Here is a 6000-nt window from a genome sequence, read left to right on the forward strand (position 1 = left end):
GTGTAATAGGGATCGATGTGAAAGGTGAGATGCGTAAGGAATTAAAAGTATTGTATATGAATGCACGAAGTATAAGAAGTAAAGTAGATGAGCTTGAGGCTCAGGTAGAGGTTGGTAGATATGACATTGTGGGGATTACTGAGACATGGCTGCAGGAGGATCGGACCTGGGAACTTAATATTCAGGGTTATACATCCTATAGAAAGGACAGGCAGGTGGGCAGAGGAGGGGGGGTAGCTCTGCTGGTGAGGGATGGAATTCAGTCCCTTGAGAGGGAAGGCATAGGGACTGACGAGGTAGAGTCACTGTGGATTGAGTTGAGGAATTGTAAAGGCAAGAAGACACTAATTGGTGTTATGTACAGACCCCCAAATAGTAGCCCGGATGTAGGGTGTAAGTTGCAGCAGGAGTTAAAACTGGCATGTAATGCCACTGTGGTGATTGGGAGATTTCAATATGCAGGTAGACTGGGAAAATCAGGTTTGGTTCAGGACCCCAAGAAAGAGAGTTTGTAGAATGCCTCCGAGATGGATTCTTAGAGCAGCTTGTAATGGAGCCGACCAGAGAAAAGGCAATTCTGGATTTAGTGTTCAATGAACCAGATATGATAAGAGAACTCGAGGTAAAGGAATTGCTTGGAGGTAGTGATCATAATATGATTAGTTTTAATCTGCAATTTGAGAAGGAGATGGTTAAATCGGAAGTGTCAGTGATGCAGTTGAACAAAGGGGACTATGAAGGCATGAGAGGGTAGCTGGCCAATGTAGATTGGAAAGGGATCCTAGCAGGAATGATGGTGGAACAACAATGGCAGGAATTTATCGGTATAATCCGGAAGACGCAGGATCATTTCATTCCCATAAGGAAGAAAGATTCTAAGGGGAGTAGGAGGCAACCGTAGCTGACAAGAGTAGTTAGGGATAGAATAAAACTAAAAGAAAAGATGTATAACACAGCAAAGAGTAGCCGGAAGCCAGAGGATTGGGAAACTTTCATAGGACAACAGAAGGAAACAAAACGGGCAATACGGGCTGAAAAGATGAAGTATGAAGGGAAGCTGGCCAGGAATATAAAGAAGGACAGTAAAAGCTTATTTCGATATGTTTTTTAAAAAAAATAATTATTTATTAGAAGTTAGTACAATACAAAACAATACAGTGGGACCTAATTTTAGGTGCCAACTATGTCATAATGTAATTATACATTCTATGTACAACCTCTAGTTTTGTTTTTGAAAAGAAAATAAGAAAGACAAGAAGAAGGGGAAAAAAAAAAAAATTGGAGAAGAGAAAAAGAGGAAAAATAGATAGTAGAAAATAGAAAAACGTGAAGTGTGTGTATAAGAAAAGAAAAAGTGGAAAGTAGAAATAGGAGCAAAAGACTCTTAAAAGAGACATTTTCAAATCTTTATTCGGAGATGTAAATCTATCCACGACCTGACCTGAAATCAGCAATCCTTATGGTACTGCTGCATCACATGATTCCAAAAAGACGATAAAAGGAGACCAACTCCTTAAGAATTGGTCATATTTATTAATTAGTCGGAGTCTCATTTCTTCAAGGCGTGCTATGTCCGTCATATTCCTAATCCACATTTTAACGGCTGCAATAGCTGTATTTTTCCAAAATTTAAGTATCAATTTCTTTCCTATTATTAACCCATAATTAAAAAAAACTTTTTGGTCCTTATTTAAATTGATATCTTCTACTATTATTCCAAATATAATCCATTCCGTATTAGGTTCTATTCTTGACTTGAAAAGCTTTGTAAATATATCAAATATATCGCTCCAAAATTTATTCAACTTTATACATCCTACAAATGAATGTGTTATATTAGCATTTTGAAACAAATATTTATCGCATCTGGGAGAGACGTTTGGGTAAAATTTATTCAACCTCGTTTTTGAATATTATAGTCTATGTAATAATTTAAATTGAATTAAATTATGTCTTTCATTAATGGAACAATTATGTGTGTTCATCTGGTACTTTTCCCATCTATCCTTCGGGATCTTTCTCATTAGTTCATGTTCCCAATCTTCTCTTAGTGCCTCTGTTGAGGGTAATTCTCTATTTAATATATTATTATAAAAGTATGATATTAGTTTTTGTGAATCAGCCTTAATATTCATTGCTTCTTCTAAAGGGTCTAAAAATATAATTTGAAATCTATGTGTATATTTCTTCATAAAGTCACATATCTGTATATATTTGAAATATTGATTATCCTTCAGTTTAAATTTTAATTTTAATTGTTGAAATGATAACAATTTGCCCAATTCATACATATCTCCTACTTTCCTAATCCCCAGTCTATCCCATTGTTTATATGTTTTATCGATAAGAGATGGTTTGAATGCAGGGTTGTTCAATAGTGGGGTTAGTACTGATAGATTATTTAATTTCAAGGATCATTTTATTTGTTTCCAAATTCTTATTGTATTGTGAATAATTGGGTTCTTCTTATATATTATGCTATTCAATTTTATTGGTGAGAACAAGATCGTTCCTATATCGTACGGGAAACACTCCTCTTTCTCCATTCTTATCCACTCCGACTGGTGAGTGGAACTATCCAACCAGTACAATATGTTCTTAATATGCACTGCCCAGTTGTAATACGTAAAGTTAGGTAATGATAAGCCCCCAACTTCTTTAGGTTTACACAAATTCTTTCGTTGAATTCTGTGTGCTCTGTAATCCCATATAAAATTAGTGATAGTAGAATCTAGTTTAAAAAAAAATTATTTTGGAATATATATTGGGATCGCTTGAAACAAATATATTAATTGTGGTAAGAAAGTCATTTTTATAGCGTTAATTCTACCTATCAATGAGAGCGGGAGCGTTTTCCAAAATTTAATCATATCATTCCGTTTATTTAATAGTGGCATAAAATTGGCGCTAAATAATGATTTGTGTCTTCTCGTAATTTGAATACCCAGATACTTGAATTTTTCTGTTGCAATTTTGAAAGGGAATTTTAGTAAGTGTCTCGCATCCTGTGGTTTTAGAGACATAATTTCGCTTTTATTCCAATTTATTCTATATCCTGAAAAAGAGCCGAATTCCTAAATTAGTGTTAATAAGGTGGGTATACTCGTTTGTGTATTAGTAATATATAAAAGAATATCATCAGCATATAATGAAATTTTATTCTTTGAGTCCTTAGTGTTATATTCGTGAATATTCGGATGATTTCTAATCTTTTCAGCCAGCGGTTCTATCATAAGGGCAAATAGCAATGGTGATAAGACACAACCCTGCCTATTACCCCTTGATAAATAAAATTTTGGAGATAACATATTATTAGTTAATATTCTTGCCGTAGGTTTATCGTAAAGTAGTTTAACCCATCTAATAAAATTCTCTCCCGTGTTAATTTTTTGGAGTACCTTATATAAATACTGCCATTCTACCTGATCAAATGCCTTCTCTGCATCCAGCGTAACAACTGAAATATCTTCAATGTCCTCATTGTGAGAGTACATTATATTGAAAAGCCTTCTCAAATTATTAAATGATTGTCTTTTGGGTATAAATCCCGTTTGATCTGTGTTTACCAATTTGTTAATATAATTATTCAGTCTTCTAGCTAGAATCTTTGCTAAAATTTTCTGATCCATATTTAGAAGTGATATAGAGATATGTTAATGGAAAAAGAGTAGCAAAGTCAAATGTGGGTCCCTTGAAGGCAGACACGGGTGAAATTATTATGGGCAACAAGGAAATGGCAGAAGAGTTGAATAGGTACTTCGGATCTGTCTTCACTAAGGAAGACACAAACAATCTCCCAGATGTACTGGAGGACAGAGGATCTAAGGGGGTAGAGGAACTGAAATAAATTTTCATAAGGCGAGAAATAGTATTGGGTAGGCTAATGGGACTGAAGGACGATAAATCCCCTGGGCCTGATGGTCTGCATCCCAGGGTCCTCAGGGAGGTGGCTGCAGAAATAGTGGACGCATTGGTGATCATTTTCCAATGTTCAATAGATTCAGAATCCGTTCCTGTGGATTGAAGGATAGCTAATGTTATCCCACTTTTCAAGAAAGGAGCGAGAGAGAAAATGAGTAATTACAGACCAGTTAGCCTGACTTCGGTGGTGGGAAAGATGCTGGAGTCAATTATTAAGGAGGTAATAATGGGGCATTTGGATAGCAGTAAAATGATTAGTCCAAGTCAACATGGATTTATGAAAGGGAAATCATGCTTGACTAATCTTCTGGAATTTTTTGAGGATGTGACAAGTAAAATGAATGAAGGGGTGCCAGTGGATGTAGTGTATCTAGACTTTTAGAAAGCCTTTGATAAGGTCCCGCACGGGAGACTGGTGACTAAAATTAAAGCACATGGTATTGGGGGTAGGGTGTTGACATGGATAGAAAATTGGTTGGCAGACCGGAAGCAAAGAGTAGGAGTGAACGGGTCCTTTTCAGAATGGCAGGCAGTGGCAAGTGGAGTGCCTCAAGGCTCGGTGTTGGGGCCGCAACTGTTTACCATATATATTGATGTTTGGAAGAGGGAATTAGGAGCAACACTAGCAAGTTTGCGGATGACACAAAGCTGGGTGACAGTGTGAACTGTGAAGAGGATGTTAGGAGGTTGCAGGGTGACCTGGACAGGTTGAGTGAGTGGGCAGATGCGTGGCAGATGCAGTATAATCTAGATAAATGTGAGGTTATCCACTTTGGCGGCAAAAGCAAGGGGGCCGATTATTATCTCAATGGGGTTAGGTTAGGTAAAGGGGAGGTGCAGCGAGACCTGGGTGTCCTTGTACACCGGTCACTGAAAGTTGGCTTACAGGTACAGAAGGCAGTGAAGAATGCTAATGGAATGTTGGTCTTCATAACAAGTGGATTTCAATATAGTAGTAAAGAGGTTCTTCTGCAGTTGTATACGGCTCTGGTGAGACCACTTCTAGAGTATTGTGTACAGTTTTGGTCTCCTAATTTGAGGAAGGACATCCTTGTGATTGAGGCAGTGCAGCGTAGATTCACGAGATTGATCCCTGGGATGGCGGGACTGTCATATGAGGAAAGATTGAAAAGACTAGGCTTGTATTCACTGTAGTTTTGAAGGATGAGGGGGTATCTCATAGAAACATATAAAAGTATAAAAGGACTGGTCAAGCTAGATGCAGGAAAAATGTTCCCAATGTTGGGCGAGTCCAGAACCAGGGGCCACAGTCTTAGAATTAAGGGGAGGCCATTTAAGACTGAGGTGAGAAAAAACGTTTTCACCCAGAGAGTTGTGAATTTATGGAATTCCCTGTCACAGAGGGCAGTGGAGGCCAAATCACTGGATGGATTTAAGAGAGAGTTAGATAGAGCTCTAGGGGCTAGTGGAGTCAAGGGATATGGGGAGAAGGCAGGCACGGGTTATTGATAGGGGACGAAGCCATGATCACAATGAAAGGCGGTACTGGCTCGAAGGGCTGAATGGCCTCCTCCTGCACCTATTTTCTATGTTTATATGTCTATGTTTCTATGACTATTTCTAACCCCCCCCCCCCCCGACAGGTTGAATAGAAATGTCCCCAATTTCGTTGTTTTATTAATTGAACACGTAGATGAACACCCTCATGGTGTGTAATCAGATGGAAACTGATTCAGATGCGATATTTGAGAGTTTGTTCAAAGAAGGGGCATATTTTAAAGGAGTGACAGAGATATTTGCAGGGGAATGTGTGAGGAGATTATTATTTGTCTTTAGTTTTAGCTTGAACCAGGACAACTGAAGATTCAAAGTTTAATATAATAATTGTACTGATACTGACCACAACCAACCACGTAATGAATATCATCCATTCTGGAGGTTTTACTTTGATGATGCCATGTAAACTTCACTTGGATTTCAATCACTTCAATGTAAAAGTAATTGGGAATGGGGAGCATTGGAACAAAAAATTGCCCTCGGTACATATTAACCGTAATATAATAATGTATGTAAGTTGGTAGGTGCAATCAAAACAAAGATCTTTTTATCATTGTTGTG

The sequence above is a fragment of the Amblyraja radiata genome, chromosome 1 (assembly GCF_010909765.2).
Source record: "Amblyraja radiata isolate CabotCenter1 chromosome 1, sAmbRad1.1.pri, whole genome shotgun sequence".
NCBI lineage: Eukaryota > Metazoa > Chordata > Chondrichthyes > Rajiformes > Rajidae > Amblyraja > Amblyraja radiata.